A 25,744-nucleotide genomic window follows, 5' to 3' on the forward strand; every position below is an offset into this window, starting at 1 on the left:
TTTTATACGCCTCCATTATCAACCATTCATGGCAATACTCCTCAGTCCTCTTACCATTTTTGTCCTGAATGGCTGAAATTCATGCATACATGGCATCCCTGTGGCCAGTACATACATACAAACGTAATGAGAAAATCAAAAACAACTCTGACTAAGTCAGGCTAAGGGAAGGAGTGATAGGGTCTGATTGATTTACCTGTGAGTTGACAAAACCTACAAGTGCAAGTGTGCTTTTCCAAGTCTACCACCATGTTTGTGGGCTAGCCATGTACTTCAAACAACTCCTCTTTATCATCCCCGCATCATTGGGGAGCACAGCGACTAGATAACTTTTTCATGGATGGCTTCTAGTCTGCTTTGCTGAACCGGGGGTAAAATTCCTTGATAAGTGCTCAACTTGAGTTTGTTTATCGACCATGCTCTTCATGATTATCCTTCTCACCTCTTCAGCCAAAGTCAAAATAGGCTTGGTCCGTTCATGCTTGATTTTAGCATTGAATGATTCGCAAGCATTGTTGCAAATGTTGTCATTCTTGGGATCCTCACTGAAGTATGCCTTCGTCCAAGCCTCCTTTGGCCACTTTTCAAGATACTGCCAAGCCTGCTCGTTAATGACCTCAACTCTTTTCATGTTCCTCTCGAACTCATTCCGTGTTCTTGATCTAGCACACTCCCAGACCAGGTCTTTCAACTCTGCGCTACCCCATTGTTTAGAAAAATTCCGCTACAGATGCCACACACAGAATCTGTGCTGGGCCCTGGGCATGACTTCCTTCACCGCTGGAAAAAGTCCCTGACAAAAAGAGACAAACCCAAAAAGAGTGTTAATCATATCAATCCCTCAAAGATGATCATTAAATCAATTTAGTCCTACTAGTATATCTCATTAAATCAAATAAAACCCAAAACTATGAATACGAGTATGAAAAGTGTCCTCATCTTCTGCATGTCTGAAATGATGCACAACTTGTTATCATTGTAGTTGCCAAGGTCTGACTGCAATAGGTCTAAAAATCATTTCCAGTTGTCTTTATTTTCCACATCCACAATTACATAGGCAAGGACAAAGATGTGATTATTGGCATCCTGAGCACACGTAGTCAATATTTGTCCACCGTGTAAGGTCTTAAAAAAAGCCACATCCAATCCAATCATCGGTCTACACCCAGCCTTAAAACCTTTTTTACACGCACCAAGACACACATAAAACCTCTCAAATTGAGGAGGATCCTCTGGCATCGGGATTACACCAACTTGAACTGTAGACCCGGGATTACTTGTCAGTAATTCATTAGCATAGTCCCGGACTAACCCATACTGGGCAACTTCATCCCCTTCTACCACTTTCCTAGCAACTTTCAATGCTCTAGTGATGTAGGTGCTATTGAGGTTTACATTACACTTCCTCACAAACCACTCATACACTTCACGATGTTTCATGGTAGGGTGCTTCCTAAGTTTTGGAACAAGTTTGCTTAGTGTCCACTGTGGGTCACTGCCCAGTTTTTTTCGCCTTCTATAACAGATATGGTTGTCAACTAGGGTTTTAATCTGCCAGGACCCGTCTTGCTTACTACGTGCACAGTATACTACCCAAGGATAGCCCTCAGCTTTATACACAGCCCTGACCCGAACCTTGTCATTCTTTGTAAACAATATGTTTCTACCTAACTGGATTGTGTAGTCCCTAGTTGCATGCATAAAATGTTCCTTTGATTTGAATATCATACTAACCTCAAATTTGAGGTCCACGAACTTTGCCTTGTCATTATATTGAGGATATACGGTTAGTGATTCCTCATCAGAGTCCAATTCCTGGCCTGAGCCCTCCGAGTGCCATGAGTTGAGATCCAAATCACCATCATCAAGGGGATCATCATCTAGGTCTGCCAAATCAAAATCACAATGTAATTAGTCATGTTACCAAAATTAAATCAACAACTACATAGCAATTGAGTTAGCCAAATACCTGAATCATATTCATCCTCATCCTCAGAAGCTTCATAGCTTGAATCATCAGTCTTTATTTCTTTCTCTACTGATCTGGTCTTAGCAGGCTTGTGCTTATCTTTGACCTCACTTTTTTTGTTCACCCTTGTAGAGTTCACACCATCATCACTGTCACTGCTATATTCATAATCTTCTAGTACCTTTGGAGGTTTGTAAAGGCTGTCCTCAGCACTTTCATAAGAGTCATGAGAGTCACTATCTTTTTCAACCTCTAATGTATTCACATGCCTTTCAGCTCTTGTGGTGGTAGTGACCTTGGTCTTTCCTTTAGTCTGAGATGGAATAGGGGTAGGTTTAGTAGGCTGACTATAGGATTTTTTGTGTTGTGATGGAGTTTGAACAGGGTGATGTGACTTTTTGGTGGGCTGAGATGATGGTCCAGTGGACTTAGATGATGGTCCAGTGGGCTTAGTGGGCTCCTTAGTGGGCTGAATTGGTTGCTTAGTGGGCTGGGTATTCAGTTTAGTGGGCTGACTTGGTTCCTTTGTGGGTTGGATAGGGAATCTAGTGGACTGAGAAGGCAACTTTGAAGGCTGAGAGGATAATATGCTACCATCAGCTGATGCCTTCATGGATTCAGAGCATGCTTTTTGGTGGGATGGTAACTTGGTGGGTTGAGAGTGATGTCTCTTGGTTTGGGTTGGCTTAATTTTTGGCACATCTTCTTCCTACTCATCAACCACAAATAGCTCTGAAACACCATGCTCGAAATACAGGTTGATCAAGTTGAAGTTCCTCCTGCAATCCTTTACCATTGCAATCAAATCATGATCTGTGGCCAGCCTCCTCAGCCCATACTCAAGGGGAACCCCTGGAGATTTCCACCAACATTCCCTAGCCTCAGCATATCCCAGTTCTACATAGTATCCCTTCACAAAGAACACATCAAGTGTGTCACCTTCAACTTCCATTAACACCTCTGTGTGATTCGGCTCATAGTACAGATTTTCACCCTCATCCTTTTTAAACTTCCCACCATGGTGAAATACAAACGTCATAGGAGGACCCTCCATCTACAAGTGCAAAAATAAAAAAATGTAGTCAACAACAAAATATGAAACAACTATAGCCTTACAACTGCATGTAAACACACAACAAACAACATAATCATAATCATCGCAAACCCTCCATTCCCCAGAAAAACCCACCGCATAATGACCAGGAAAACCCTAATGGCAACCACATACAGAACATGTTCTTCCTAATCCGAACCTTAGTCTCACTAGATGTTTCTTAGAACTACGTCAACATAAACCAACACACACCAACATTGCAAAATCAACAGAAACTGTCAAAAAAATTAAATCTTACCCTATGGCAGTTACTGTTCCTTCCTCCAACAGCGTAACTCCTCCGCGAGCTCCTCCAACTATCCAACGTAGTAGAGCCAACTCCTCTACAAGCCTGGATACGCACAGGAATCGTCAATAACGTAACGAGGTTCTGATCAAAGACAAGTATCTTTGGGCAGAGAGTACCAGAGTAGAGAGAAGACGAGGGGTTTTGGAGCAAAAGTTGAAGAGGGTTGTTATGAGAGGAGTGATGGAAAGAACGTTTGAATATCCCACTCTGGACCATAAACGACGTCGTTCCATTGATTTGGAGGCGAAGAAATGACACTACGTTGTTTTGCTCTCTACCACGCTAGCACTTAACGTTCCAGCTCAGCAAACGTTATACACATTACCAACTGAGATGACGGAAGGACAAACTCGATCAACGTGGGTAACTTTCGGAGACGATTTCGATTAATTCTATCTTTTGGGGACTAAAATAGAGATCGGAGTATCTTTTAGAGACGCTTTTAACTATTAACTCTGGAAATTATTGTTATTTTTAGTCATGAAAAAGTTAAGTATTTTAATTTAATATGGAGTTAGACAAAATTTCATTAAAATTTAAGAATCAAATTTCTAAAATGATAAGATCGAATTTGAGGGTGCACAAATAAAAGATTCAATTTGTGGGGGGTTAATTTTTTTATTTTTTTGGAAGACAAATTACTGGGTTAGATTTACAAATAAAAAAAATAAATTGGAAATTAAAAAATCTGTAGATCAGATTTATAAAATTTAAAAAATTGACCCTCTAATGTCATGTGAATGAAAACTGACCCTCCAATCTCTTCGAATGTAACCTGCCCAAAACACAACCATTTCTTCAATATTAAAATTAAAAAGTGTTGACTCGTGTCTTCATTGTTTCGTGTCTCATTCATTAATATATTATTCCCACCAAGCAGAAAGCAACCTCCACCTCACTTTCCTTTCTCTCTTGCACACAAGTCTTTCTTGAGTGATCTCGTTAACTCTCTGATTCAGTCTTCAACCACACAACTCTTGGATCTTCTGCTGCACGTACAATTCAGTTCTTGAAGCTTCTAAGTTCTAACATATGGCATCCGGATCCTCTTCTGGTTCAATTCCACCACCACCAAGAGCATGCACCTATCACGTGTTCTTGAGTTTCAGGGGTGAAGATACTCGCGGACGATTCACTAGCCATCTCTATGACGCCCTCAACAGAAAGGGAATCACAACCTACAGAGATGATAACAACCTTTGCAAGGGCGATGTTATTTCAGATGAACTCCTGAAAGCAATTGAAGAGTCTATGTTTGCAGTCATAGTTCTGTCACCAAACTACGCTTCATCCACATGGTGCTTAGATGAGCTCTGCAAGATCCTTGATTGCAAGAACAACCTGGGGCTACAGATGGTGGCAGTGTTCTACGGTGTGGAACCTTCTGTTGTGAGGCACCAAATAGGAACCTTTCAGGAAGCTTTCAAGAAGCACGAACAGAGACAAGACCGTGAGAAGGTTCAAAGATGGAGGGAAGCCTTAAAACAAGTTGCTGATTATTCTGGATGGACCTCCAAAAATCAGTAAGCTAACTAATCCTTGATTTCATTTGTTACTTCTATCGCCTAAAAAAAAAATTCCAAATTTGAGTTGCGCCATGTTAGAGTGCTATATTTTATATTAATTTTGTCAATATCAAAAATAAAAAAATAATTTTTAATAAATTTTTAAAAAATATTTATTGTTTTATTTTAAATTTATAAATTTGTAAAAATACAAATTTTTTTAAATTTAAACTAAAACACAAATTTTAAATTATTATTTTTATTTGATTTAATTATTTTGATATTTTATTTAAATACAAATAAAAAATATTTGTTTAACATTTAGAAAATATTTATTTATTAATATTTATGTTTTAAAATTAATTAATTAACTTAAAAAAATGTCAATAATCTCTTTAATGTGAGTCCAAGTTCACAGGCAGTCTTAAATTTTCTTTTTCTATTGGGCATTGGCTGCAAAAATTGAGTGCCTACAAAATTGAAAAATACTACGAAAAATGGTAAATATTTATATATGTTAGTGTAACATTATAAATATGAAATTTTTTTATTTATTAAAAAAAAATAAACACTACATATGAAGAATAAAAAATGATGTGGTAATAAAAAAACTATAAAATTACAATTTTACTAAAATGTTTATATCACCAATGTTAAAAACTATCTAATATGTCAAGAATTTATTGTTTCATTACTTAATTTTTTTTATATATTGTAAATAAATAAATAAATTTTCATAAATGAATTTATTCTCTAAATAGGATATGCAACATTAGATTCTATACCATTGATATGAATTAATATTTTTTTATATAATTAAATAATTTAATGTGTGAAATGATTTGATTAATACTAGATTAATTATCTAGATGCTACTCTCTATTATAATAATAATAATAATAATAATAATAATAATAATAATAATAATAATAATAATAATAATAATAGTAGTAGTAGTAGTAGTAATAGTAATAGACTAATAGTAATAATAATAGTAATAATATATAAAGGTATTTACGGATCAGGTAGTTTGAATTTGTGATTTTTAGTGAATAAATCTGAACTAATTAAATTTGGATCGATCAATTTAGGTAATTGGGATACTCGATTGAAGATAAAATGCAGAAAAATTTGGAAAGAAAAAGTAAAAAATTATTTAAATACTATAAATCATAGTTATCAGAATCGAACCGGTAATCAACCCGGTGAGACCACTGGGTCACCGAGTCACTGGTTCAACCGTTGGGTCACAGATTGAATCGGTTGACTCGGTTATAATTAAATAATTATATAAAATTTAATTTTTTTATACTAAATTTTTTATGCAAAATTAAATTATTTTAATATATCAATAATTTATTAATTAATTATATTAATCAAATATATGTTGAAAAAGAGTTAATATTAATAAATATTATATAATTATCAATAACAAAAATATGGTATGATTAATAAAAATATTTTTGTTTATCTTTTTAATTTAAAGAATATTTAACAACATTTAATATTTTTAATAATTATGTAAAATTAAAAAATAATTAATTTAAGTGAGTAAATATAAAATAAAAAATTAATTAAATTAAATATAAAATTAATTATTAGAATAAAAAGACAAAAGTGTAAGAAGATTTTAAATTTTACATGAATAAAAGAGTTAATAAGATAAAGTTATTAATTAGGATATGTCTAATAAGTTATAATATATTTATAAAAAGGCATCAAAAATATTAAAAAAGCATGGTAGCCTGGTGGTTACAAATTCTTTTATTTTCCAAGGAGTGCCAGGTTTGAATCTTGCAGGTGATGCAGCGTCAAAATTTTTTAAAATCCACGTGCCCGGTTTGACCGGACCGGTTAAGGGTCCGGTTCACCGGTTTTTCGGTCGAACTGGCCGGTCCGGTTCGGGTTTGATAACTATGCTATAAATATGTAATAATAATATTAAAAAAAATAATACATCATTGATTCAAACTTAAATAAATATCATAAAAGATTTTAGAATTAAGAGATAAATTTGTATATATATTATTAGGTTTTATTTATTTTTTAATTAATATTAAATTAATTGGGTAATCGGGTTGGTTCGAATTCTGCGATCCTAAAAATAATATCCAAACTAATTAAAGTTTGGATGGTTAATCAGATTATCGGTATCCGTCAACATTCCTAATAATATAATTCTAAAATAGATATTTTTTTCTATGTTGTTATAAATTATGTTTATGGGAACATAATTTTATATAAAACCTAAAATTTTATGTATCATTTATTCACTATAACATTATTTTAGATTTTCTTTTTATATATTAATTATAATAAAATTATAACCATTAATGTTTCTAACAAAATATCATTTTTTTCAAACTACTCATTCAAGTTTTATCCTAGATAAAACAGTGATATCTATTATGCTTATTTTGGACATGTCAAATGATAACACTGGAATAAATAATTTAAAAAGAGCGACTTTTTCATAAGAAGTTATGGTTATCATCATTTTTAGAATTTAATTATTATATGTCCTATTTTAAAGTCATCAACTATGTTATATATTCATAAAAAAATAATTATTCAATAAAATATATGTTAAAGTATAAAGTATATAAATGTGTAAAATAACATATTTAATTTATATACAAATGTTGGATTGTATAATGAGTTAATGACTGATTTGATATGCATGGGATTAAAAAAAAAAAAAAAAAGACTTCGGCACCGTATTGTCCATATTTACAAATAAAAATTTACATCTTTACACAACAAATTCAAATGCTCTATATTGTCCTTTATAAAACCATTTTGATGCTAATGCAGCAATGCTCCACTTGATAACGAATGCAGGGTCAATTTTATATAGTCATTTTGAATCACTGGGTCAATTTAAAAAAAAAAAACTTGTATAATAGATTAATCATAGAAAAGAAGTAAAATATGAAAACGATTTTGTTAGGTAGATAATAACTTTTGTACATAATATAAATAATGAGCTCTAAAATTGACCTAATAAGATAAAAACACATTACACCTTGGAGAAGAGAGGTTAGCGTAATACTTGTAACTGCACCATTTGCAAATCCTTATTTTTTTAAAAGAGCAATGCTAGAGAATTAAAAGGGTATTAGCTAAAAATCAGGTAAAATACTTTTGGTGAATCAAAAATCTCTACGAGTTAATATATATGGATGTTTTTTTTTTGTTAAGTATCAGAATGTTTCTTTTTCATACTAAATGGATGTTCTTTTATATATTTTTTAAATTTTTTTTGTATCGCAAATGTGAATGCCTCTATTTCTTTAAGAATTTTATATTTTTTTTTAATTTTATAGATATTTAATTATTTTTGCTAAAATATAATTGGATATTTCTTTTGTTAAGTATTAGGATATTTTTTTTCATATTAAATGAATATTTTTTTTATATTTCTGTAATTGTGTAATTTGCAGTCTCTTTAATAATCAAAATCGCACCTAATATCCTAAAACGCAGAGAACAACATCGTGATGATAAATAATTCTTTTAAAATAATAAAATTTTATTGAAGATAAAATTTTTTTATTAAAAATAATAAATGAAAAACAATGAGAAGGGAAGGAAGAATGCAAGCAGCCAAACAAAACCAAGAAAGTACCCAAAAAAATAAAATGCATCAAAAAATAAACCCAAGAAAGTTCCCCAACCCTCTGGATTCTCAATTCCCTATACGACTGCACACCGTTTGATTGGCCTCAGCTCACAAACCCCAACTTTTCAACTGTTAATGGCAACCCTCTGAATTCTCAATTCTCTGTACACTGCACACCGTTTGATTTGCCTCAACTCACAAACCCCAACTTTTCAACTATTAATTGCCTTCCTCTGCTGACCACCCGCGGTGCCGCATGCTTCATGTCTTTCATCCGTAACCACGGCGGAGTCTTCCACGGTGGCCCCACCATCGATCACCACCTTCCATCAAAACGCAAACTTGAAGACTACGACTCCCTCATCGATGACAGCACTTTACTCGACGTGATCCTATTTGGTCTTGACGCTTCTGTTCCTGTCGCCGTTGACACGGACTCTGAGGGGGAAGTCACGTGCGCAGACGCGCGGAAGCTCTGAGACCCGAACCTGAGTCCAAACATAAGGTTCACGAGCTCTCGATCTGGTAAAGATAGTTCCGACTGGAAGCGGAAGCGATCGGAGGAATGGGTCGTAGTAGCTAGTGGGGAGGTTGAGAGGGCCTGACGGTGAGAGAGATCTGTGTGTGTAGGTTCACGAGCTCTCGATCTGGTAAAGATAGTTCCGACTGGAAGCGGAAGCGATCGGAGGAGTGGGTCGTAGTGGCTAGTGGGGAGGCGGAGAGGACCTGACAGTGAGAGAGATCTGTGTGTGTGATTGTTAGAGGTGGATAGGTTAATGTGATTGAGAAGAGGAAGGTTTTTATAAGTTTTAATTAGGTTTAGTTAATCAATTTTAAATTTTTTAAATTTTGAATTTAAAAAATTTAAAATTAATTATTAATATAAATTAATGTGGTTTTGTTTAGTTTTTCGCTGGTAATCTCTTGGTTCCATATACTTTTTCTTTTTAAAATTCAAAATATAAAATAATTAGAAATTAATTAAATTAATTAATTTTAATTTTTTATTCTATTATTCACATTGTTTACTATTCTCATTGTCTCCCTATATTTTTTCTATATTTAAAAGGCTTTAACTCTAGCAAATTGCATAATAAGGATAATGTTTATTACTTTCTTTCTAATTTTTATTTTTTATTTATTTCTTATTTATTTTTTAATCTCGAAAAAAACAGTAAAGGTATTTATTTTAACTCAATAAATAAGAATTGTCAAAAATACTTTAGCGATATATATATATATATATATATATATATATATATATATATATATATATATATATATATAGGGGCGGAGCTAGGCTAACTATTTAGGGGGGCGGTGTTTAATAATTTACTACAAATATTTTATATTACTATTTCTATTGATAAAATTAAAAAAAAAAAATATATAATCTCAATCAAAGTAAGACAATAATATATAAAAATTACCACTTACAATTTTGTATCATGAAAAGGCTATTCGACGTTTTTTTCTATTTTCAAAATCATCTATAATTGAATTTGTGTCGAAAATAGCTGCTAATTCTTTTTCTATATAGATGACCAAATTGTCTTCAAGAAATTCATCAGCCATCTTACTTCGGAGTCTTGTCTTAACAATTTTCATTGCTGAAAAAGCTCTTTCTGTTGTTGCTGTAGACACTGGTAGAGTCAAAACAAGACGTATTAATCTATCAACCATGTGATAAGTTCTTGATTTTCTCGTTTCTTGCAACTTGTTGCACAATTCAAAAAGTGTACCAATGCCTTTCAAATGATTTGGTATATCATGCTGATAATGTTGCAATTGAGATTTTAAAATATTTAGCTCATTAGAAGGAAAGTCAAGGAGATAAAACTTCTCTGCTAACTTGCTAATTTCTTCAATATTAAATGATTTGAAATTGTCCTTAGGATCCAAAGCACAACTCAAAGTCAAAAGCTCTATTGTTTGCTCATTAAATCTACTATTCAACTCTTGTATTTGAGAGTCAATTGTTGCCAAGAATATATCTATTCGATAATGATACTCAACTGTCACACTTGGTTGACGAGATCGACCTCTTCCAAAAATATATTGTGCACTCACATTAGGGACTTCAATTTCATGCTTTTCACAAAAGTCTTTAACATTTGCAAGAAAATTGCACCATCCACCATCTTTTAATTGTTGAAGAAGTAACTTTGATGTAGAAACAATATGCATTGCATTAAGAATATCTTGAGATTGTTGTTGCAGTGCTTGGCAAAGAACATTAGTAATTCCCATAATCTCTTTCATCAAGTGCAACGTGAAAACAAATTCAAATGACAATAATATTTTACTAACACCATAAGCCTCATCTCTTTGTGCATAAGTTGTCCCGTCTTCAATGATATTATTGAGAACAATGTTGGTAGCAGTAAACATTTTTATCAAACTGCAAATAGAATTAAAGTGAGAGTTCCATCGAGTATCCCCAAAAATGTCAACATTTCCAAAAAGTTACCTCTGTTGCTTGAACTTTGGTTTTCATCGTGTCCTCTGTATGAATAACTTTGAAATGTCAACCATCTAATGCAATCTATAGATGCTCCTAGTTGAATTCGATTCTTTTCAATCTCTTCTGATGTTTGCTTATGAAGAAGTCTGTCGATATGTTGTGATTGTTTTATCAAATCATCACATGATTTCAACGCCTTATAATGAAATGAGTTGGGACCTTTGCCAATGTAATTCAAAAAAGCACATTCTTTTTCACTATTTACTTTCTTCCAATTCCTGAAATCATTCTCAATAAAAGCATTTGAACTCGTATTGATTGAAGGTTTCTTAATAAAAAGAAAGCACGGAAATTAGAGAAACCCCCCCCCCCCCCAAAATTCTAAGTAATTAGATTGGTGTGTGGCTTAATTTTTTATATATTAGAGACCCATGTGTGAATTGCCAAAAAATTGCTGTATTTTATATGTTTATGTTTCACACAAATATGGGGGTCTTTTGTTAAAAGAAAAATTAGAGGGTGCATTTTAATTTGTGAAAAAACGTCCGATTACTGCCTACCTGCTACCACATCCTGGTCACTCATCTCCCTCCCAATATGTGTGATAATCACCCTTCTTACTCCAATATAATAATTTTATCTGATCTATATGTGATCCGCAGTTTTCTTACTACAACATGTGTTGTTCTCTTTTGTATTGTTTTTCTTTTTCTAATAATAATTTTTTAAATAGAAGTTGTTGCTTTATGATTCTTCTAATGTTTTGCAGTTTTGCGAGACTAACAAAAATTATCTTTCCCTGAATAGAGATGAAGCAGTACTTGTGGAAAAAATTGCTCAACGCCTCAACATATCCATGAAATATTGATTCCGAAGTTGTCCTCTTCAATGAAGAATCTTGTAGGGATTGATTCAAGAGTCAAACCAGTGATTAGTCAAATAGGCCTTGGATTGCATGATGTTCGCTATATAGGCCTATGGGGAATGGGCGGGATTGGTAAGACAACTATTGCTAGAGCAGTTTTTGAAACCGTTCGAAGTGGATTTGAAGTTACTTGCTTTCTTGCAGACGTAAGAGAGCAATGTGAGAAAAAAGATATTGTCCGTATACAAAAACAACTTCTTGATCAGATGAATATAAATTCAAATGCTGTTTATAACAAGTATGATGGGAGGACAATAATTCAAAACTCTCTACGTCTTAAAAAGGTACTTCTTGTTCTTGACGATGTAAATCATGAAAAGCAATTAGAGAATTTGGCTGGGGAGCAAGATTGGTTTGGTCCTGGAAGCAGAATAATAATCACAACTAGAGACGTAGAGGTGCTAAAGGAACAAGAGGTGCATCAAACTTATAAGGTTGAAGGGTTAGTGGAAAGTGAAGCCTTTAACCTCTTTTGTCTCAAAGCATTTAAACAACCAGTAGAACCTACAGAAGGGTTTTTGGATTTGTCCGAAGAAGTAGTCAAGTACAGTGGTGGTCTTCCATTGGCACTTAAAGTGTTGGGTTCCTATCTTAATGGTAGACCTATTGCGGTTTGGCATAGTGCCATTGAAAAAATAAAGAAGTCTTCACATTCTGAAATTATTGACGTACTGAAAATAAGCTATGATGGTTTAGATTCAATGGAAAAGAATATTTTTCTAGATATTGCTTGTTTCTTTAAAGGAGATAAGAAAGATTATGTAACAAAGATATTAGAAGGATGTGGTCATCATGCTGTAATTGGTCTTGATATTTTGATTAATAGATCATTGGTCACTATAAACGAATATGATAGTTTGGGGATGCATGATCTGGTTGAAGAAATGGGCAAACTTATTGTAATTCAAGAATCTCCAAATGATGCTAGTAAGCGTAGCAGATTGTGGTGTTACGAGGATGTTGATTTTGTACTTACTCAAAAGAAGGTAAGTGTCGTTTTTTCTCAACTATAGGATGAATAGAATTAAAATAAGAATTTGACAATGTATTTAATATTCTATCCAGATAACTAAAAACTATGTTTTGTTTTTATGGTTATCTCAATCAGTATAGTTTTTTCATTAGTTTTTTTAATTGTTTGTTTATTTACTTAGTTTTGTGTGTCTATAGGAAATTGAAGCAACTCATAGCATCGTTCTACATGATATGTACTGTGAGATTGAAGAAAATTGGAGAGACTTGGATATAAGATATTTATCTTTCTCAAATATATGCAAGTTAAACCTTCTCATTTTAGATGGTGAGAGATTTCCCATATATTCCTTGTGCATTAAAGGTTTTGCACTGGACAGATTGTCCGATGGAAACTCTGCCCTTTACAGATCATCAACGCTATGAACTTGTGGAAATTGATCTGTCTCATAGTAAAATTGTACAGTTAGGGGATGGAAAGAAGGTAGACCTTTTCATGAAGAGCTCTATCAAATGTTATGACATTAACATTTCCAGCAAAAATAGTAACCAAGTGATATTTCTTTATGTTTTTTCAGGTTCTAAAAAATTTAGTGCACTTGAATCTCTCCTACTGCAAGGAGCTGAAGCAAATGCCAGATCTTTCTGGGGCTCCCAATCTTAAAACGCTTGATCTTGATGGATGTGAGGAGCTGAATTATTTTCACCCATCTGTGGCACACCACAAGAGCCTTGTTGAATTGAATTTAAGGGGATGTGAGAGACTTGAAACACTTGGAGATAAATTAGAGATGAGTTCACTCGAGAGACTAGATCTAGAATGTTGCAGTAGTTTGAGAAGACTGCCAGAGTTTGGAAAATGCATGAAACAGTTGTCGATTCTTATTTTGAAACGTACAGGTATAGAAGAGCTACCCACCACGCTTGGAAATTTGGCTGGCATGTCTGAGTTGGACTTAACTGGATGCAACAAGCTTACTAGTCTTCCCTTCCCACTTGGATGTTTCGTTGGCTTAAAGAAGTTGAGGTTGAGTAGATTGGTGGAGCTTAGTTGTGTTCCATACAGCACTCATGGGTTAGAGTCCCTCACAGTTAAGGATTATTCTGGCAGACCAAATATTGTTGGACTTTTGTGTTCTCTCTCTCACTTGACCTCTTTGAGTAGCCTGAAATTACAAGGATGTTTTAGCACATCTAGAGAAGAGTCGACCGTTCACTACGATTTTGGCCGCTTAGCGTCCTTGACAGATTTGGATTTATCGGAGAACAATTTTGTAAGGGTTCCAATAAGTATCCATGAACTTGCCAGACTTACACGTCTAAAGCTAAATAATTGCCGTCGCTTGAAGGTTTTGCCAGAGCTTCCATTAAGTCTAAGAGAACTACAAGCACGGGATTGTGATTCACTGGATTCATCCAATGTGAATGATGTTATATTAAAGGCGTGTTGTGGCTTTGCAGAATCAGCAAGTCAAGATCGTGAAGACCTCTTTCAAATGTGGTTCAGTAGGAAGAAAATTCCAGCATGGTTTGAGCATCACGAAGAAGGTAACGGAGTATCAGTCTCATTCTCGCATAATTGCCCTTTAACTGAAACCATCGCACTTGCTCTCTGCTTCCTATTACAAGGTATTTTGTTCTCATCGGAAAAACCATCAGTGATCTGCAACGGTAAAGAATTCATCAACAAGAGTTTGTTGAAGGCGTCGTCGGGTATATCTTCTGAGAATGTGTACATTGTCTACGTGAACGGTTACTATCTTAGTAAGCTGTTATGCCAAGACAATTGCTTCCAAATGCTATTTCCCGGTACTCCTAGTATTAATATCCAAGTACGGAGATCTGGTGCACGATGGGTGCGTAAGCAAGACATTCAAGATTTCAAGAAACCAAAATCTGAAACAGGGAAAAGAAAAGCAACTCTTGAACTGGATATGGAATGATCTGTGCCTAGATACCTTTATATCTTCCATTTTTCAATCAAGTTCATCTTGAATTGTATCAAAGGATTTACAGTGCAGGTGCCTTTCTAGTTTTGATTTTGTATCCTCCTTTAATATGAAAACTTCTAATCTTATGGATTTTGAAAGTGAATTGTAGTCTTAATATTGGAGTACGATTTTTCCTTTTATAATTATGGTATGAAGGATGTAAAAAATAAGATTTTCATTTTGAGAAATTACTATAAGATATATTGATGTCTATGTCATAATCAAAAATTGAATGTACCATGCTGCACACCTCAATATATTTTTCTGAAAGGCAAGATACACCGACTGAAAAGGCATGGATTTACTAGGGAATTTCGTTGCTTCAAGCTAATAAATCTGATCAATTACCCTCTATAAAGTTTCATGGCATTGGAGGAATCATTGTATTTTTCCTCCTTTGCTGTAACTTCTTTTATAGTGAAAAATCTCGTGAGTCGTGACATGATCAGGTAAACGATATATAAATTTAAATATGTATGATGAAGTTTATCAAGGGTTAATGCAGATCATTAACTTAAGTGCTGAAGCCAAATTTTCTTTTTACAGTTAAGTGCTGAAGCTTGGGTAGATATATTCTAATATTTTCTTTGCCTAGTTCCTTTACTCCTCACTAATGACAGTATCTTATGTTATCAGCTTCAAATCACAGAGCCAGTTGGATAAATTAAAATGCAATCAAAATATTTTGGAGTTAAGGTTTCGTCGTTAATGATAACCATCTAATTGCTGAAGAGCTCCCCCCCCCCCCCCCCTCTTTTTTTTCCTAATGACTGTTCAACAAGTAATAATATTTATACTACATAGTTTCATGCTAGAAAAATGATATCTTTGCTTATTTTTTATAACGAGAAATCTAGTTAAACTATTTTGCTAATGTTTTCTTGGTCGACAAACAATAAGTATGACTTTTATTCGCTTTATGATTTTTCAGACATGAGGCAAGATTTGTGGAATGCATTGCTGAACACATACACAGAAAGCTAATTCCAAAATTGCCATCTTGCATGAAAAATCATGTTGGGATTACTTCAAGGTTGCAGGAAGCGATAAAACTCATAGTGTCATGACCCGAACCAAGCCATGACTGGCGCTCAAGGGACAAGTCCCTCAGCAAGCCAAACGACCAAATTTTCAGAAAAACGGACAGAATCTCCTCTGTTTCTAGGACCTTACCAACATAAATATTAACTCCCTGTATCAATAATAAACCTCCATTTCCAAGACAACAACAACAACATACTCCAAATTATATCCACAACCAAATATATCCAAAATACGCATCATATATATATATATATATATATATATATATATATATATATATATCAAGTTGATAACTAGAGTATATAGTTAAAACCATAAGTCTTACATAACCAAATCATAATCACCACCTAAACAGTTCAAGATTCAAAATAACATAACCCACACGAGGATCCTGCCTGTGACATATGGAGCATTGACATAATCTAGATTTTTAGCAAAGGTTCCATTACATAATTACTTAGCCCTTGGAAAGAAGAAGGGTTCACCAAAATGACTAAGATCTACTGAGGGGCAAGTGGAATGGAACCTGGAATGACTCCTGTATCTGAAAAACATGGGAATATAATAGGGTGAGTTTTGCAACTCAGTGAGCAAACATTACATCTATAACCCACACGAGACAATACAGAATTTACCTTGAAAATTATATTTCTTTTCAGAGATGAGGAATTCATATTAATTAATTATACAAACATTAGATAAATAGTTAAGCGGATGAACTGAAATGGGAGTTCTCATTCCAGAAGTCAAATCAAATCAAATATTACACACCTAGGGCGGCTCCACCTCTAAGGGTAGCCCTTTCCTCTAGTGTGCCCGTACGGTATATCAGATCCAACGTGTGGCCTACACGTTAGGCTAGCAACGCCCCTGCTAGCTGAGGTCTGAGCCAGATGCATCTAGGTTAACGTCATAACCGCCGTTAACTACGGTTTTCTAGTCAGAGTCTCCCAAACCAATCCAAACCAAATCACTTATAAAAATCTCTTGTACTTATAACATACTACTAAATTCCATAGCAAATCAATATATATAGGATTGCATACTAAAATTTAATTAAAATTTACATAAGGTCAAATAAGAAAACATTTATACTTTACAAAATATATAATTATCATCTCGTGTGTATTTTTATAAAGTTGTAAGTTTCACAAATCAATATTTATTTTCAAAAATTCAGAAATCACAATAATAAAATATTTTCAAACTCCAAAATTAATGATTCAACATAGATATTGATAATAATATATTTAAAAACAATTATAGATATAATATCCACTCACAACTTGATTCAAAAGAACCGGAAGCAACTCTGAGCGCGTCAACGAGCTACCAAATGATATCCAATAATTCTACAACTCTAGAAATATGACAATAATGATATTTGTGAGCTACTAATATTGTCAATTAACATAATCTTACTCACCTTGACAAAAGCCCTAAATTTTCTAACCCTAATAACCCTAATTCGGATTTATACATAACCATAAATATATAGATGACAAAAATTGGGAATATGGCTAATTATTGAGTCAAAGAGTTACCTTGAAGCCTCAATAATAATTGGAACTCAAATTTGAATGCTTCCTTCACTCATTAGTATGAGCTTCTTGATTTGGGGTTGTGAAAAATAAAAATTTACTTTGGATATGGATGATATATTAAAATAGAGATAAAATAAAAGGGTAAAATGAAATCTGGTGTGTTGTGGTTGGATGAAGATTTTGAAATGAAGAAGATGGAATGGAAGAGGAGACGAAGGAAAAGAGAGGGTTTGGTTTTGATTTGTATGAAGGAAATAAAAATAAAAGAGAGAGGGAGGGATCAGGGAAGGCTCGAGAGAATAAGGAGGGGGAAGGGGTTTAAGTGGGGGCATGTGCCACCCACGTGACTATGCACTTCTGTTTCCTTTTTTTTTTCCGTGGGTATAACATTCTGTCCCTCTTAAAAAATTTGGTCCCCAAATTTTGAACTTATATACTACGATAGATGTAATTATTACCTTCAGACTCAAATAAATATGGATATTTGTCGCGCATGGTATCCTCCACTTCCCAAGTTGCTTCTTCTACCGAATGATTCTTCCAAACAACTTTCACAGATGCTATCTCTTTAGAACGTAGTTTCTTTACTTGGCGATCAACTATAGCCACTAGTTCCTCTTCAAATGATAAATCCTCCTGTAGCTCTATGGCTTGTGGTGCAAGCACATGAGATGGGTCGGGAAGGTATTTGCGCAACATTGATACATGAAAGACTGGATGAATCATAGACAACTCAGGCGGCAATGCCAAGCGGTAAGCAACTGCACCTGTCCAATATCTCAAATGGACCAATGTATCGAGGACTAAGCTTGCCTCTTTTCCCAAACCTCATCACTCCCTTCATAGGCGACACTCTCAGAAATACCTGATCACCCACTGAAAACTCTAAGTTACGCCTTCTGTTATCAGCATAAGCCTTCTGTCTACTCTGAGCTGCTAATAAACGTTCTCTTATTATGCGAACCTTCTCAACCGCATCTTGTACCAAATTTGGCCCTAAAAGCTTAACCTCACCAACCTCAAACCACCCAATAGGTGACCTGCATCTTCTCCCATAAAGAGCCTCAAATGGTGCCATTTGAATGCTGGCTTGATAACCATTATTATAAGAGAACTCGATCAAAGGTAGATAGCTGTCCCAATTCCCACCAAAATCTAGAACACAACACCTTAACATGTCTTCCAATATCTGGATCGTCCTCTCTGATTGCCCATCGGTTTGAGAGTGAAAAGATGTGCTAAGATCTAGACGAGTTCCTAACACTTTTTGAAAAGATTTCCAAAAATGAGAGGTGAACTGGGGCCTGCGATCTGAAATAATGGACACTGGAATTCCATGTAGCTTAACTATCTCATCAACATAAAGTTGAGCATACCGAGCTGCACTGAAAGTTGTTTTCACCGGAAGAAAGTGATCTGACTTCGTCATTCTATCCACAATTACCCAAATTGAATCAAAACCTTTAAAACTACGAGGTAAACCTGTTACAAAATCCATTGTAATCCTTTCCCACTTCTATTCAGGTATCTCAATCTGTTGTAATAACCCAGCAGGTCTTTGATGTTCAGCTTTAACTTGTTGGCAAGTTAAGCAATGAGAAACAAAAACTCCTATGTCTTTCTTCATGCCTTCCCACCAAAACAATTGTTTCAAATCTTGATACATCTTATTGGAGCCTGGATGAACAGTATACTTAGAATTGTGAGCCTCCTCCAAAATAGCTTTCTTCAAGTCGGGGTTATCTGGCACACATAAGCGTTGACCACAACGCAAACATCTTGATCAAGAGAAAAGTCTGAGTTCCTCCCATTGCGAACATCTTCCATAAGCTTTCTTAGTTTCGGATCATCACTTTGTGCAACCTTGATCTGTTCTATCAGGGAAGATTGGGTTCGAACATGTGCTAAGAAAACTCCTGATTCTCCAAGATCAAATTGAATTCCACTGGCCTCCAATTGATGGACTTCTTCAACAATCGGTCTCCTTCCAAGAGTGATATGGGCCAAGCTACCCATAGATTTCCTGCTGAGGGCATCTGCTACAACATTTGCCTTTCTAGGATGATACAAAATGGTACAATCATAATCTTTTAGCAACTCCATCCATCTCCGTTGCCTTAAATTTAAATCCTTTTGTTGGAATATATACTTCAAAATCTTGTGATCCGTATAGATCTCACAGGTCTCACCATAAAGGTAATGTCTCCAAATCTTTAAAGCAAAGACGACCGCTGCCATCTCCAGGTCATGAGTTGGATAATTCTGCTCATGCTTCTTGAGTTGTCGCGAGGCATAGGCAATAACGCGGCCATGCTGCATTAATACACAACCAAGTCCTATCCGAGATGCATCGCAAAAGACTGAGAATCCCCCAGACCCAGAAGGTAAAACAAGAACTGGTGCTGAGGTTAGATAAGCCTTAAGTGTCTGGAAACTTTCCTCACAAGCTTCTGACCATTGAAACTTTACATTCTTCTGAGTTAACTTGGTTAATGGTGCAGAAATTCTCGAGAAGTCCTTGATGAATCACCGATAGTAGCCGGCTAACCCTAGAAAGCTACAAATTTCTGTCACTGTAGTAGGCCTTGGCCACTTCTGAACGGCTTCAACCTTCTTTGGATCCACCATGATTCCATCTTTTGATACCACATGCCCCAAGAATGTCACTTGATCAAGCCAAAACTCACATTTAGAAAACTTAGCATAGAGCTTGTGATCCCTTAAGGTTTATAACACAATCCTCAAATGATACTCATGCTCCGTAGCACTTTTCGAATACACCAAGATATCATCGATGAAGACGATAACAAAGCGATCCAAGAAAGGTTTGAATACTCGATTCATTAAGTCCATGAAAGCTGCAGGCGCATTCGTCAGACCAAATGACATTACTAAGAACTCATAGTGCCCATAGCGAGTACGAAAAGCAGTTTTTGGAATGTCTTCCTCTTTTATCTTCAATTGATGGTACCCTGAACGCAGGTCGATTTTTGAGAAACAGGTAGCTCCTTGAAGTTGATCAAACAAATCATCAATCCTTGGCAATGGATACTTGTTGCGAACAGTTATCTTATTGAGCTGACGATAATCCACACATAGTCGCATCATTCCATCCTTCTTCTTTACGAATAGAACAGGAGCTCCCCACAGAGAAGTGCTAGGTCGAATGAATCCTTTCTCTAGCATATCATCCAATTGAACTTTTAATTCTCGTAACTCAGTTGGAGCCATACGATAGGGAGGAATGGACACAGGTTGGACTCCCGGAGCCAATTCTATAGAAAACTCAACTTCACGGTCAGGCGGCATCCCCGGTAGCTCATCAGGGAACACGTTAGGGAATTCTCTAACAATAGGAACCTGATCAAGACTAGGCACTTCGGCATCAACATCTCTAACAACTGCCAGAAATCCTTGGTTTCCCTTATCCATCAATTGCATAGCACTCATAGATGAGATGATGCTAGCTAAAGTGGGACAGTCATCACCCTTAAAGACAAAAGGTGAGATACCCGGTATGTCAAACTTCACAGTTTTGGAGTAACAGCCCACATCAGCATGACAAGCTGCTAACCAATCCATGCCTAAGATGACATCAATATCTTCCATTGGTTCTAAAAGGATCAAATCAGCTAAGGTTTCAACGGTATTAATTCTAACAACACAAGACCGAAATACGACTCGAACCATCGTGGAGACTCCAAGCGGAGTGCCAACATGAAATGGGTGGGATAACAGTTCAGGTTGTTTATCGAAACGAGATGTAAGATGTGGAGATACATATGAATAATGAGAACCCGTATCAAATAACACTCGAGCATCTAAAGAACAAACTTGTAAAGTACCTGCCACCACAGCATGAGAAGCTTGAGCATCTTGACGTGTTAAGGCATACACACGTGCCTGACCTCTTCCTCTTTGACTCCCTCCTCTGTTATAAGTTTGACCCCTGCCACCTGCTCCTCTGCCACTAGGACCAGAAGAATTTCCAATAGACATAGCTGAAGATGATGGCATTGGTGTTGTAGGACGTGCAATACCTGGAGCAAAGCCTCCTCTAGGATTTGGACAATCCCTCCTAAGATGACCAAATTGACCACAACCAAAATATGCACCAGTAGCCTTGAAACATATACCGGAATGGTAACTCCCACACTGAAGACAATAGGCCTGAGCTGGCCTTGTCTGATTTGAACCCTGTGCACTAGATTGAGAGGTGCTCTTAACAAAAGGTCTGGGATTCGAAACACTCATGGGAGCAGATCCAGAAGAAGCAACCCCACCAAAAGATGCTTGAGGACGAGCTCGATACCCCGGATAACCTTGCTGATTAGTTTGACCATGATGAGACTGAAATCCTCCTAAACTAGATCCACTAGAAAATTGTCCCTTCATCTTGGGCTTCTTACCAACATCCTTAAAAGCATTTCTCTCCGCTATCCCAGCTTCAATTCCATAGGCAGAGTTTAGGACATCCTTAAAAGACATGCGTCCGACTTCAGGCATAAGAGTAGTGAACATAGGTTCTGCCAATCCACGAACAAAACAACAAACTTTCATCTCTTCTGAATTCACCAAGTACGAAGCACTCTTAGAAAGTCTAGTAAACTCCTTAGCATACTCAGTCACTGTCATATTCTCTTACCTTAATCCTTCAAAGGCAATTGCATCTTCTGCTTGCTTGTTAGCTGGATAGAATCGAGCAAGAAACTCTTCAGTAAACTCTTCCCAAGAAGGAGGAGGAAGTCCAGCTGCTTCTTTGCTCTCAAGAAGAGACTCATACCAATATCTTGCTGAACCACGCAAGTTGTAAGATACTAACTCAACAGCCCATTCTTTGGTGCACTTGAGAGCTCGGATAGCTTTCTTTGCATCCTCTAGATATTGTTGTGGATCTTCATCCAATGAATCTCCATTGAAAGTGGACGAATTCAACTTCAAATACTTTTCAATTGGCGGCTCTTGATCCCCAAACAATTGATGAACCCTATGAGGCTGAGGACTTGGCGCATTAGGAAGTCTCGCTTCACCCCTATTTTGATTTGTTAGAACCTGTAACACCGCATTAAGAGTTTGATTCATTCCCCTCAATTCAGCTGCTAAGTCCGGTTGAGCCTCTCTTACTGCGGGGTTCTCTTGAACTCTCTCGCGGGGTATCTCTCCTTCGCGCCTATCAGCTATCCTTTGGCTCCTTGGCCTTTGTCGAAGCGCTCCAAGTGGCGGAGAAACTGCCCTATTGGATTCAGCAGTATCAGGAGCACCAACAATTCTACCACGTCTTTTCTTAGGTGGCATCTTCCACCTATCGAGTAAGTAGAGCGATTGAATCCCCAACGACATATATATATGGAGTTTGAAGACAATAGGACAGACAGAAAGAATTATGAGACCAAAAGATTGAGGACAACTTCCTATAGGCCTCTAGTAACATCACACTTTATAAAAATGGGCCGGCTTCCATTTGCACAATTGTGATCTTACTAAAGGACACTTGCTCCATATTACACAGGAAAACCTAAAGCTCTGATACCACTTTGTCATGACCCGAACCAAGCCATGACTGGCGCTCAAGGGACAAGTCCCTCAGCAAGCCAAACGACCAAATTTTCAGAAAAACGGACAGAATCTCCTCTGTTTCTAGGACCTTACCAACATAAATATTAACTCCCTGTATCAATAATAAACCTCCATTTCCAAGACAACAACAACAACATACTCCAAATTATATCTACAACTAAATATATCCAAAATACGCATCATATATATATATATATATATATATATATATATATATATATATATATATATATATATATATCAAGTTGATAACTAGAGTATATAGTTAAAACCATAAGTCTTACATAACCAAATCATAATCACCGCCTAAACAGTTCAAGATTCAAAATAACATAACCCACACGAGAATCCTGCCTGTGACATATGGAGCATTGACATAATCTAGATTTTTAGCAAAGGTTCCATTACATAATTACTTAGCCCTTGGAAAGAAGAAGGGCTCACCAAAATGACTAAGATCTACTGAGGGGCAAGTGGAATGGAACCTGGAATGACTCCTGTATCTGAAAAACATGGGAATATAATAGGGTGAGTTTTGCAACTCAGTGAGCAAACATTACATCTATAACCCACACGAGACAATACAGAATTTACCTTGAAAATTATATTTCTTTTCAGAGATGAGGAATTCATATTAATTAATTATACAAACATTAGATAAATAGTTAAGCGGATGAACTGAAATGGGAGTTCTCATTCCAGAAGTCAAATAAAATCAAATATTACACACCTAGGGCGGCTCCACCTCTAAGGGTAGCCCTTTCCTCTAGTGTGCCCGTACGGTATATCAGATCCAACGTGTGGCCTACACGTTAGGCTAGCAACGCCCCTGCTAGCTGAGGTCTGAGCCAGATGCATCTAGGTTAACGTCATAACCGCCGTTAATTACGGTTTTCTAGTCAGAGTCTCCCAAACCAATCCAAACCAAATCACTTATAAAAATCTCTAGTACTTATAACATACTACTAAATTCCATAGCAAATCAATATATATAGGATTGCATACTAAAATTTAATTAAAATTTACATAAGGTCAAATAAGAAAACATTTATACTTTACAAAATATATAATTATCGTCTCATGTGTATTTTTATAAAGTTGTAAGTTTCACAAATCAATATTTATTTTCAAAAATTCAGAAATCACAATAATAAAATATTTTCAAACTCCAAAATTAATGATTCAACATAGATATTGATAATAATATATTTAAAAACAATTATAGATATAATATCCACTCACAACTTGATTCAAAAGAACCGGAAGCAACTCTGAGTGCGTCAACGAGCTACCAAATGATGTCCAATAATTCTACAACTCTAGAAATATGACAATAATGATATTTGTGAGCTACTAATATTGTCAATTAACATAATCTTACTCACCTTGACAAAAGCCCCAAATTTTCTAACCCTAATAACCCTAATTCGGATTTATACATAACCATAAATATATAGATGACAAAAATTAGGAATATGGCTAATTATTGAGTCAAAGAGTTACCTTGAAGCCTCAATAATAATTGGAACTCAAATTTAAATGCTTCCTTCACTCATTAGTATGAGCTTCTTGATTCGGGGTTGTGAAAAATAAAAATTTACTTTTGATATAGATGATATATTAAAATAGAGATAAAATAAAAGGGTAAAATGAAATCTGGTGTGTTGTGGTTGGATGAAGATTTTGAAATGAAGAAGATGGAATGGAAGAGGAGATGAAGGAAAAGAGAGGGTTTGGTTTTGATTTGTATGAAGGAAATAAAAATAAAAGAGAGAGGGAGGGATCAGGGAAGGCTCGAGAGGATAAGGAGGGGGAAGGGGTTTAAGTGGTTTTTTTTTTTTCCGTGGGTATAACACATAGGCATTGGGTTGAATGATGTTTGCTTTGTAGGGATATGGGGCATGGGTGGCATAGGTAAGACAACTATCGCTAGAACAGTATATGAAGCCATCCGAGGAGAGTTCAAAGTTTGTTGCTTCATGAGAAATGTCCGAGAGTTGTCTGCAAAAAAAATGGTTTTTGTTCACTTACAAAGAGGCCTTCTTGCATCTTTGAACATAACTAGTCATTTTCATGGCACAGAAGATGGAAAAAATATGATAAAACATGCTTTGTGAAATTAGGGGTTCTTCTTGTCCTTGATGATGTAAATGAGGTGAAGTGTTTAGAGAATTTAGGCGAGAATCAAGATTGGTTTGGACCAGGAAGTAGAATAATAATCACAGCCAGAGATATGCACTTGATATGCATGGAGTCCATGGAACTTGCGGAAGTGTCATTCCCTCTTGAAAGAAATGTATGTGTCTGTATGATGTTTTTAACTTTTTATTATCAAATATAATCATATTTATTTTATGTAAAATATTGCATTATTACATGTGATTGCTAAACATGAGGGTCCTGCTGTTAGTGGGTACTGTGCTTTGCGATTATTACAGGTTTGGGATAGTTTGCTTCTAATAATATACTCTCTCTCTCAGACACACACACACACACACACACACAGAAACACACACATAAGTGTTATCATTGATGTGATATCATTGATGTGGTTTATCATACACAGGCAACACTTGATGAATCTTTGTATGAGCTTGCTGGGGGAACTGGTATTGTTTTGAAACTGATAGAATCAGCACTAGCAGAACATGTAGACTTTATTGCTGCACAGGGATTGCCAATTAGCACTTCCTAAAAGATTCTACACAGTGAGAACTACCAACTCAGA

General features: G+C 35.6%; 1 pseudogene; it reads left to right on the top strand.

The window, feature by feature from the left end:
* The first annotated feature begins 4,282 nt into the window (after positions 1 to 4,282).
* LOC130973194 (disease resistance protein RUN1-like) lies at positions 4,283 to 14,906 on the top strand (annotated as a pseudogene).
* Positions 14,907 to 25,744: the final 10,838 nt, after the last annotated feature.

Source organism: Arachis stenosperma, chromosome 4 (assembly GCF_014773155.1).
Source record: "Arachis stenosperma cultivar V10309 chromosome 4, arast.V10309.gnm1.PFL2, whole genome shotgun sequence".
NCBI classification, from domain to species: Eukaryota; Viridiplantae; Streptophyta; class Magnoliopsida; order Fabales; family Fabaceae; genus Arachis; species Arachis stenosperma.